This window comes from Falco punctatus (genome assembly GCF_963210335.1).
Source record: "Falco punctatus genome assembly, chromosome: 13".
NCBI classification, from domain to species: domain Eukaryota; kingdom Metazoa; phylum Chordata; class Aves; order Falconiformes; family Falconidae; genus Falco; species Falco punctatus.
The window spans coordinates 8,667,317-8,679,466 of NC_137593.1; the positions used below are offsets into that span (position 1 = coordinate 8,667,317).

Genomic DNA, 12,150 nt, shown 5'->3' on the forward strand with positions numbered 1-12,150 from the left:
GACTAGTCTCACTAGGAAGTACATTTAAAGTAAAAAATATCTGGACTAGGACAGAGAAAGGTGAGTTAATCCTTTTACTAGGAGCATGTAGCTATTCCCCAGAATGTATTTTCTCTAGTTCCGTGCGAGTCTTTGTATCATGGGGGGGGGGTGTGTCTTCATTTTCAACACAATTAAAAATTATTGAATTTTCATTTTCACAGTTGCTTTGATCTCATCTTGCTGGGGGAAATGCAGTTGCCCCACTTCTCCACAGCATTAATTTTTCCATTGGCTTTACAGAAGCTATCAATTTACTGGCTGGCTTTTGTCATGATTTTAAAACATCATCTCAGTAACGTTGTTATCTCCCAGCTATATTTCACAGATATTGTGAAATCGGTTTATACTGATATCTTACTTAGCATCTGGTTGACAGGACAATTGCAGGGAAATGTTGCCAGAGATATAAGGCCATTATATGATAAATAATGAGTTCTAAAGAAAACAACCTGTTAAGCTTCAGAAGGGATCATAGCAGTGTTCCTATGCACAAAATAGCCACTTGCCATAGAAAGGGTGAGGTGGAAAGTGCCCCTTAATGCATGAAATAAATCCTAGAGAGTGGCTGAACAACAGCTTAATTCTGAGCTGGATTTTTTCATAGCTTCTTGAATTCTTCTTGAATTATCTAATTTGCCAGAAGTGAGTGACTGCTGCTGGGAGTGTACGATAGCTAATAATGCATCCCCAAGTCATTAAGGTTTATCATGTAAATCTCTATTTGAGTGCTTTTAAAATGCATATTACTTTCTTGATAAACTATGATGGCTCCTTAGGAGCTGTTAATACGAATTACAGTACATACCATACGTAGTAGAAAACCTTATGAAAAGTACTTATTCCACATGCAAGGTAATCAGCTTCTAAACTATATTAAATACTACAGCTGTAGTGTTTTCCCTCTAGTCACAGGGATCAGATTGCTTTTAGAAAAATATTTTTTCCTAGATTTCACTTCCTCAGATAAAAGCCCAGTTTTGAGCTGTACAACCAGAAGGTGAGAAGTTGGAGGCTGACAAATTGCAGGGAGGGGAGGACAAGTTCTTTTGATTTGTGTCAGTTGAAAATCCCCAGATACATTATGGAAATTATTTATGAAAAGTAAAAAATGTGTTGCTTTTGATCAGAAACTTCCTATGTACATGTGGAGCAGAGTTTCTTGCTGATTATTCTTACCTCCAGGTCCTTACATTTGGTGCCTCTTTTCAACATACTGCAGCTACCTTTGCTCAGCAAGGCAAGCTCACTGGGGCAAATTTATTTTCTATAGGCACAGTCAGCTTAGATGTTTATTTACCATGCCATAGCGCTACTGCAAACATAATCACCGCCTGGAAAACCTTACCCTGGTGCATATTAAACGAATAAGATGAGAGAAAAAAAATTTGCATTGACTTCATCTAGAGTCAGGTCAAATCACAGCACCTCACCGTGGCTCCCTCTGAGCTCCTTCAAGGCACAAAGAGGTCTTTAGCCAGGTGCACTCTGCAAGGCAAAAAGCAGGGGAACTGGAAATGCAAAGGTTGCTGGAGGAATGCTGCAAACATTAGCTCAGCTGTAATTACAGACTGTTTGTCTAAAGGAGATCTTTGGCTTGAAATAATGGCTGAGAAAAATCTGAGTAAAAGCCTCAGGTTCTGCCCCACACTGCATGAAGCGACCTTGCAATCACTGCACACGTGATCTTCACAGATCACTTATCACAGGTCAAGGGATGCCTATTACAACAAATAGAAAGATTGAACAGAAACTGCCTTCATACAGGGAAGAGACCTGCAGATGGGTCCTGTTTTGCTTCTCTAATGGCAGGATCCCCAAACCTCTCCATGCAGTGTCCTTTTATCTCCATTCCCACACTCCAGTGCTCCCACATCAAGCAAAGAAGGCAAGCAACCATCCTGGCTGGAGATGGGGCAATGCCACTCCCCACACCTTCTCAAGTGCTTGCAGCATATGCCTGGGATCAAAGCAGCCATGAGCAGTAGACAGGAGGTGAACCTGGAGAGCAGCTGTACACACCGAGAGAGCAGGAAAGCTGTAAGCTGCTGCAGCGCTCATCGATCCTGCGTGGTCAGCTAAATTAACTTAACAGGGTCTATAAAACCAGGGAGAAAATTCTTTCTCTCCAGGAAATGCTTCTTTCTGATCATTGGTTACAGTTTTTGCTAGCTTTTGTAGTGTCACAACTTCGTACCAATTACGTGTTTGAAGACAACCTGCTGGCAAAAAGCTGCTAGCTTTCCATACCGTATTTTTGCTCACTAGAAGATCGCAACAGGCAGCAACGCAGTGTGGCAAAGAGGGTTTGTTTATGTGTTAAACCTGCAGGTATCCAGCTACAAAGTTCTTCATTCATCAGTGATATATCTTTCTGACGTTGTATATATACATGTCTATATCTTCTTGACAGACAAAGACAGGTAGGATTTGGAAAGAAATGCTGTTTTTCAAAACAACCTCAAGGAAATTCCCTGCATCAGACAGTTTCCAGGATTTGAATTTTTGAGCCCCATCTCCATCATTACCACATTCTTCCTGAAAGCTTGTGGTTTCAGACTTTGGCAAGACCTGTTGAAAGCAACATAATTGAGACTTGTTAAAGCCTTTTTCAATAGCTCCTTTGTCTCATGATGCATGATGAAATCTCTGAAGGGTTGCTTTCCTTCCCTGTGGGTCTTCCCTCTGTGATTGTTTTTCCTGTAATGAACCTACTTGCTTTAAGTGCAGATTTTTACTTTTTCACACCCTTTTCATGGAAGAAGCTTGGTTTTACTATGGTAACCATGCGTCAAAGGTAAGATCCTTTGAGACTCCTGGTTCTCTCTCTCTCCTTTGTGCTAAGATTGAAATATGTGGCAGCAAGGCTTGTAAAATCCAGTTTCTACAGATGTCAGTCTGAACTGTTTCTTTATTTATGAAGAGCATCGGACAGCGTAGGCAGATGCAGTGTCAGATTAGCTCTGCTTGTCTCGCAGGTGCGGGGTAGATGCTTTGGATGTGCTCCAGGCACCCAGGCATCAAACAGAATGGCTGTCAGAATAATGTTGCACTTTTATTATATGAAAAGCAGTGTGAAGCACTAGGTTCCTCATTGCTTCTTGCACGCTGAGGAGCAGCACTATGAAACATTATAGTACAATTGGGAGGTATAGAGAAGGTGATAATTTGTATGATAATGTCCAGTAATAATGTATGGTGTATTCATTCCCATAAATGCCAAGACACTCTCAGAGTTTATCACTTTCTGCACAATTTTAGTCTCTACACAATTACACACTAAGGCCTTCAGCTGCCAGGGCATGTTGACTTTTTTGTTGTTGTTAAACTGAGCGAGCATTTGAGCTCTATTCCATTAACCCAGGCCTAGGAGGTGGTTTTGGCATAGGATGCTCCTGTTGCTGCCACATCCAATGCCTCCAGTCACTGGCTACGTGCCTGGCTTTGATGCGGAGCGGACAGCAGGGCTGTGCGAGACCGACAGTTGCAGGCAAACAGATCGGGGCACTATAAAATCAACACCCAAGTGTCAGGGAGAGCATGAAATCTAAAAATACTCGCTGTGTGCCCACAGGCCAAATTTGGAACTTCCATAGGACAGGCTTTTCTGTCATTCCTCACCCCAGCTCCAGCCCATCTCCTCCCAGCAGCACTCAGCCACTGCCCCGACAACGCTAGGGTAGTCACTGGTACCCCCTCCTCATGGTCCTCCCAAGTGGAGGCGGCAGCCAAGCAGCACAGCTCCACAGCTGTTCCCAAGTGTACAAGCAAGAGTGCTGATAATCATATTCCCAGCACTTTCCCACCTTGTTTTCTAGACCCCTCCAGGTAGATCAGCAAGGGACCGAAAACACTCAAGTCCTGCTTTCACACAGCTCCAAGAGAGCAGGAACACTGGGAGTACTGGAGAGCAACAGAGGGAGAAGTACCTGCAAAACATCTAAGGCACTAACCATTTAATACACGCAATTCTGCTAGAGAGATTCACAGCCACGTGTAATGGGCTGTGCTGCCCCAAAACATTTTAAGTGTTTACAAAGTGGATTTCATAACTCTGGATGGGCAGAGACAGGTACATCCCAGCTGTATCACACTGTGGCTATGCTCAACCACAACAGAGAGCGAAGTGTACAAATTGAAACTGCAAATCTGCGTAGATAACAGGCAGAGCAACATGTAGGGAAACAATTTGTTTCATTTCTCTGCAGCACTGCCATGCTTTTATTTAAAATTTGAGAGGTGGGGTTAAATTTACAAGCAGCAAGGACATAGGAAAAGTTAATAACAGCCGTGGGCTCCATCTATAGGGATTGATCCTGCCAGTGACTGAGCTGTCTTCCATCAAACAGCTGACAGCAATGCTGGGTGATCAATTCACCCTTCCAGCACCAGGATCTTTTACCCAAGCTTCCTCTCTTCCCACTTCAGGGCTGTAGAAAATCTGTCCATATCACTAAAGACTTAATTTCCTTGATTATTGTAGCAATCCAACACACTAATCAAGCAGATACAAACATTTCTTGAGCAGACAGTCACGGTGACCACAGCGTCCCAGGGGCATTTCTGATGAGACTATGAAGCCAAAGAGGTTTTCCTCTCAGTTTCAGAGCTCCCAGAAATGATCTCAAGATACTAAAAAAATAAAAATTCCTTCCAACAGTCTCACCAGACTTGCTGCTAGTCATGGCAGCGGTGCCCGGCAGCCCACATTGATTTTCCTGCATGGAGGTTTTATTTCCAGAAGTGCACATGCAAATCCAGATTGCTGCAAGAGTGCCTGAGAAGATGCTCTTTTGGGAGGACAAAGTGCTGTCACTAGATATTACACAGCTCTCATCCAACTCCAACCCCTCCAAGTCTGTCTTCCCAACCCCAGAATGTCTGGTCTCATCAATCGGCCAGAGGTATTTCAACCTCATTGACCCACTACCAATCAATTAACTAATTAAGAGATTTCCCCTCAAGCTAAAAATCAAAAGTCCAGCAATTATTAGTCATTGCCAACAAAACACTAAAACAGATCTCTCACAGCCTGTGAAAACTTCCCTGAGGTTTCAGAGGACTTTGTTTAAAGTTGTTGCTCAGACTTGTATTTGACCAGCCCCAAAGCAGCACATCCTCCAGCAGCAGCCGTACGGGGTGCCAGCCCCTGGACCCACAGCCGCAGGGCGGTCGGGCTGCCAAAGGAGCACAGCCCCCACCAGGACCAGAGCTCAGACCTCTACTGGAGTTTTAAACCACACAACTACTCCCTGGTACCAAGGGGTGCAACGAACCACAGTGTCAGGGAGAAAGGCAGACTGAAGTCACCACGTTTTGGCCAAGAAGATGCCTCTCCTGCTGTGGAAATCAGCAGGATGGCAGCTGGAGGGCTGCTGCAGGCCCCTCTCATAGCCATCGGTGCAGGGAAATCATGGAAATCTGATCACAGGGGGGACAAGAAAGGAATAAAAGACCATGAGTAATTGGGACCAAGTATCTCTATGATAGAACCATTGCTGAGATCAGCACTCAACAGTCTCAGCAGAAATACGACCAAAGTCTGGTGCGCAAAGCAGTCAGCCAGAAAGGGGAAATCATTTCAGCTCAGGGTTATTGCTATTTTTAACATTTCTGTGTTTATTTCTGCATTTCAAACAGAACACAGGGAAGACAACTCCCTGTGCTCTGAATTGCAGAGGTAACCGGAGCAGTTTCAGACCTAGGTGAAGCTGCAGAGGAAGGAGGAGACATTTCTTAAGTGGGAAAAGGGAGTGATAACCAGAACAACAAAAGCCCTTTTACCCACCTGGTAAATCCCTCTCCTGGCAGTTCTGGGACAAATCAGCAATAGGTAATGACACCCAGGTGCTGATTATGGGACCTATGTTCCATCTGGTTAGTTTTAGGTCAACTCAGACATTCACATCAGAAAAACAGTTATCAGCCAAATCAAATATAGAGCTATTTCCACCCCAACTCCCCCAATCGTTCGAGCAATCTTACCCTTTACCACGGAGTATTTGGCAAAAAACACAGCTGCCCTCTTATCCACAGGAGGAAGTTCACCCAGACACATTACTGCAGACAATTACATTGTAGCAAGTAGTTAGCAATAATGAATAATTAATGAATAATGTATATGTGTCTCAATACCCCAAAGTCTTTGGGCACCTTCACAGAAAATAATTAAAACAATAGATTACAAATAAGATGACAAGTCCCCAGGCAAGTGGATGTACATAAAACCATAGCAATGCAAAACCAAAGAGGACATGAATGCGATGAGAAGTTCTCATGCTTTGCTCTACAGACTGCACAGCTTCTGCTCATGCACCGTGCCCCACCCTGGGATGCAAAGAAGCCAAAACCAAAGGCAAATGCCGTCCCTGGCAAATAATAGTCACAAGCCTTGTTATCATGAAAACATATTAACACTAAAGAATTACAGCTAGGGAGAGAAAACACAGGTTTGCAGGCTATAAAGATGCACAAATCCACGAGTGCAACCAGCATGAGATGCAGGTAGCTCCTAGCTATGTTCTTGTGAGGGCTTTTTCCAGTCAATCCTCCAGTGATCCAAATGGTTTGGGGGGAAAAGAGCGATTCCTGAGTATTTTCAGCTTTGTGCCTTTTACATAGACCCATCCATGTATTACAACTGCCAGTAGCTGGGCCAGGCACAGAAAGCAGCAGAGAAGTAGGTTATATACACAGACACCTTTGATCTTTGGGGTAGTCAGAGCCTCCCCCGAGCACAGCCTTAACTAGGAATTACAGTGAGCAGCCTCCCCTCCCTGCTGTATGCAAACACAGAAACTGTTTTGCAAACCTCCCTCAAACTTGAATAACACGATCTCCTTTGCCAAGTGCAATGGGCTAAAAGTGCTTTTTTCTAAGCAACTTGTGATTCCTTGTGGTGGAGTAACGAGGAAAGGTTTCCAGCTATCATTTGAAGAGCTGCAAGAATTACATTTAAATAAAAGAATTCACCAGTCTGAATGCTCGTGAGCAAAGTGCAGAATGACTCTGGAATTGTTAAGGCTCAGGGAGCAGAAGGGGAAAGTGGCTGTTTGCAGTCTGGAGCATCTCTGTCCTTTCCATTCAGATGCTCAGAGAAACCTCTTCCCAGATTCTAATTTCTCTCTCGATGGTGCAATACAAAGGTCCCTTGAGGCTAAAACCTAGTATTAAATACTTCCAGTTACTTATGGGCATGCCAAAACCAACATTTCCCCACCACAGAGAGTGAGCATAGCTATCACATATGCCCACATACCCAACCTACAGCATTACCAGTTGTCACGTTATACTTTCAGTTGTAGAGCACAGTTTGGCAACGTTGCAACTTTGCTCCATCTTAAGTTGGTGGGAGATTCTGCTCTTGCTTAAACTCAGTGATCCACATGAAACCGAACCCCAGAGCTCTAGCCAACTCAGCCTGCCACCCATGTGATGGTATTGGGTGAAGAAAGTGGCAGAACCTGCACACCTAGGAGCAGGGGATAGGATAGCTTCCTTCAGCAGTGCCCACAGTTAGTGCAGCTCCAGTCACTCGGCAAATTTCACCTTGTTTTTCACTGCTTACCTCATTGCATTCTCTATTACATTTGTAATTGTCTCGGAGAAGCTCATCATTAGGTTTCTCCATCATTTCTGAACTCATCCCCAGGGCTCAAAGCAGCGATGGGGAAAGCGTGAACATCCTCATGCATTAACATGAGGCTTGTCAACATCAGCACCTCCCCACCTCCTGAAGCAATGTCGCTTTTATAGAGGGGAGAAAGCTGTAAGCCTTGGGTGAGCACCTTAAAATCTTTGCAGACAAATCAGGACCCAGTTTCACGCAACCCCACAAATCAGCAAAGGCCTTTTAGAGACACTCTAGAGCTGGTGGGAATTGTACATCACAGCCTCCCATCAGCCTGTGCCTGGATTTGGGGTTAGACCTCCCCGTCCCTCAACTGAGAAAACCCCAGCACATGTGTCAGTCCTTCCTCTTGGGGAAACTAAGCACAACGGTTTGCAGAGCCAACCTTTAGCAAAGAACAGTAGGTTTTGGAGATCAAACTGCTTCCCTTCTTAAAGTAAAGCTCAGGACAGAGTATGCAGTTATGTTTCTGGGCAGTGTTGAATCCCCAAATGAGCTTATAAAGTACTCGCTGAACATTTACAGATGACCCATAGAACCAACTCCAGCACCAGTAAACATCATGACATGGTGGGAAACTGGCTCCCTTGCTTTTATTCCCTTGCTCTAACCATTCAAATCCATTTATGCGCACTCAAGTCACCTGAGACCTCATCCAAACCACAGAAGTCAATAGAAATGCTCCTCCTTAAGTGAAGACAAGCTTTCAGGTTTGTATCAGACTATCACTACCACTGGTACTTAGCCTTTTGCACTCCAAAACATCCCATTCCACTGTTTTGTAGTTTATTTCCTAGCTCAGCTCTAGCTGAGGGTCTGAGGTATCCAGACCATCCTTACTTTGCTCTGCTGTCAGACGCCTGCACTGGCAGAGGGCACAGCAGCAATGCACCAGCTGGGATGTGCTATAGACTCCTCTGGCCTAACTGCTTATAATTACACCACTGTGCAAGAGAGACGATGACCCAACAGCTACGGCAAGTTTGCCCCTTTTCCATGCTTTTGGCTGCTGAAGTCCCTGCAGTGGCAGGTCACAGTCAGCCAAGGCTAACCCCCAGGCACTGGTGCTGGTGGAAACCCTGGCAGGAGGAGAGACTCAGCAGGGGCAGGGACCATCCCTGACCCCTGAGGCCACCGGCTGCCTGATGGAACAGTACCAGGTCACCTGCATCAAGCAGACACAACCAATGTCCCAACATCACCTTGCCATAAGGTCAGGTTTGCGGCCACCTCAGCTCTGACCAGGCTGGATGGGGGATGCTGAGCCCTGGCCACATTGTTAAGTCGCCTGCCCTTATGCTTGCTGAAATGAAAACTTGGGGTGCAATAAAGCACATGCTGTTGAGTTTAGAGGTTCTCCTTCTTCATACTTGAATAACTATTTTTAAATTAATGTTTTGTCTGTTTGCCTGGAGAATTGTGATCCGTCTGTGCTGTAGCTCTGAATGTGCGTAAATAATTACTGCTTCAGAGCTGTTCAACCAGGCTGCCTCTAATGACTTTTTAAGTGAGTTTTTTGCGCTTTGTTTTTGTGCTGCTGTGTTTTGCTTTTTCAACTGTAGATTAAAGGGTTATTTCTATAGGAAACAGACATCTTGGTAATATTAAAAGTGAAATGTCCTAAATCAGAGCCTAGGAATGCATTATTTCACACACTAGCTACTGAATGATGAATTAATAACAGTATCTCAAATACATCTTCCACCAATATGCTTATTCAGATTCCATCAGCATTTAATTAACATAAATTATATGACATGAGAAGGATTCAGGCAGTCATCAAGAAGAACACTTCTGTTGTAAGCTACTGAAATTCTTGGGGTTTCTGCAAGGCAGCAATTTTCCATCGTCCTGCCTCCCCCTCCACCAGAAATTCATCACAAATCAAATATTTTCACAGCAAATTTATTGCTGAGTTTTTCCTGATTTTCTGAGGATAGGATATTGGATCTTTGGCTTAGGTTCAGATCTTCTTCTAAGTTTTATGCCAACCAATAGCAGTTACACAAAGGAAATAGTGGCAGTATCTAGCTGCAGAGGGACCTTCAGCACTCCCCATAACCTTACAGTGAGATGGAGCATCATTAAATCACACAAACCATTTCTCATTTAAGCATCTTAAGTCACAAGAAAATAGTAATGACTGTGCTAAAAAGCCTGGGTACTTTTTTTTTTTTTCCTTTTGAAACTCATAACAATACAAAAGGTCTTACTGCTCTGCCTTCAAAAAGGTGTAGAGAAAAGCAGACTGAATCCAGGAATGGGAAAGTTTAGGTACACAGTAGAAATGTCAGCCAAATGACCAGAATGATGAGGAGGAAAAGAACAGCTGTAGTCCCCCATCGGGCTGAACGGCATCCAAATGTTCATTTGCAAAAAGAAGGGAACGAAGCACAAAAGGGAAGAAGGAAAGACAAGGACATGCAGACTCCTAACAGCAGAAACGGGGATATCGCTTTTTCTCTGTTCCTTTCTGAAGCCAAGAGAAGATGTCTGCTTTAACCTACAACAAATAATTAAATGCTGTCTGATTTACTTCACACAAACAACTTTTTGTAGGTTTATTACAATTAAAAGCATATTTTGCTATTGGTTTTATGGCTTTTATTTAAATGTATTCTCCTGTCCTTAGGTTTTGTCCAGTAAAAAAGTTGATTCTTAAGTGAACTGACAAACCAAAGAATTTCATCTCTATAATGTGGTTATTTTTTAAACTAGGACAGGGGATTGCAAAGAAGTGTCCAGCTCCCCAGCCTATTACTCCAGGGAGGGCAGGTAGCGCAGTGCACCAGCACAGATACTGCTGTGCAGGCTAGGATGGCAGAGTTGCATGTACGTCTGGAAGTAGCTTCTTTCAGAGACTAGTAACAACTGCAACAGCTTTCTGGTACATAGCAAAGAGTAGATCGTAGCCCCAAAATTCTTTGTGGAATTTGTAACAGGAGGCTGACTCTCCTTTGCATCACACCAAGGAGAAAACACAGCAGTATAAATAAATGGAGTTAATGTATACTGCGAGTGGTGGGGAAAAGATGAGCCCTGCATTCAATTACGCTGTTCTAGTCCATATAATCCACTCCAAATTAGTTAATATAAAGCTCACTATCCAACAGCCCTCTCTGCTATTGTTATGAGTTGTCGTATAGTAACAGCACTAAGCACCACACAATCCTGCAGCAAGCAGCTGTTCGTTCTCCAAAGAGTTCACAAGAGACCAAATAAACAAAGGAAAAAATAATAATAGCACAAAGTGTCCAAGGTTATGGAGCAAGTCAGTAACTGAGGCAGGGATAGAGCCCATGTCCTCCTTGTCCTTGCTGCATGCAATGGACTCCACAACATGCCTTTTGGTCAGTCAGCTTCTTGCAATGCAAGATGCTCTTCAAAGACTCCAGTATTAATAACCGTGTTCCCCTAGGTATCATAACAGGTCTATAAAGGCTAACAAATAAACCACCAAGCATGGAATAGTGCCTTGGACAGGGTAGTTCTTTCCTAAACTGGCAGATGAGCGTCACCATAAAAAGATCAAAGATGCACCCACTAAAAGCACTGTTGTGGGAACCTGTTTTCGAAGCATACCACATTCGTGCCCACAACCAAAGTAGCTGTGAATATTTGTGAAGCTCGTATCAAACTCCGATTAGAGAACAAGTCTCATTTGGGTTTTTCCCATTAAAGCAAATCACTTGCCAACATGTTTGAGCATCAGAGCTTGGAAAGGGGAACTATGAGACCATCATTTTCATATCTCTGTTCACTTCCATCCCATTCTTTTTCATATCCAGAATTGAATACCTCAATAACAGTTCTTCAAAAGCAGTAATAGTGGCCCTTAATCATCCCTTCATCTCAAGATACTATTACAAATGGGAGTTTAAAACCATCATCCCTCCTCCATCCACAGTGCAACATGTCCCAACTGTATGTTTACGTGGCCTACATATTTTGGGGTCACCTGTTCACACCACAAAATAGTATCAGAAGCAGCTCCCCAGGAGAACAGGCAACAGCACAGGCAGCAAATTTGGTACCACCAAGGCTCTGGCATTTTTACAATAGCAACTGAGATTTTCAAAAGGGAAACGAACTGTCCAAATCTGGTTACAACTCAGTGTGAATTTGACTCATAACCTCTTGGGTCATCTTTTAAAACATCCAGGTCTGAATTAGTAACAGAACCATTTTCTATTTTTTATCCCTTCGATTTTTTTATTACATGAGTACAAAGCAAATTTGTACTATGACAAGCAGTCAGAGCTATGCTGAAGCGCTGCTTCTGCTATAATCCCTCTTTCAGTCACTCATTTCCCTTTCTCATTACGTTCTCACGAGGCTTATTAATAACAAACTGTGGAGACAGAACTTTTCCATCTCTAACTTTGTAACGGGTAAGTTTTCCCTGGAATGTATTACTGAGATATCTTCCTCAGACATCCCCGCTCTAAGTGCCACTCCAAGAGCAATGGTGTTTCCTGAAA

The 12,150-nt window shown here is 43.6% G+C and overlaps 1 protein-coding gene across 5 annotated transcripts in view; it reads left to right on the forward strand.

Moving 5' to 3' along the window:
- The window catches only part of LOC308072740 (calcium-activated potassium channel subunit beta-2), a 161,533-nt gene that overhangs the window by 75,249 nt on the left and 74,134 nt on the right, over positions 1–12,150 (forward strand). The window contains exon 1 of one of the 5 annotated variants that reach the window (XM_080410045.1): positions 2,638–8,379. The exons of the other annotated variants lie outside the window; for them this stretch is intronic. The gene's annotated coding sequence lies outside the window, so the exon portion shown is untranslated. Of the gene's footprint in view, positions 1–2,637; positions 8,380–12,150 lie in introns of those variants that run through there. 5 annotated transcript variants of the gene reach the window in all.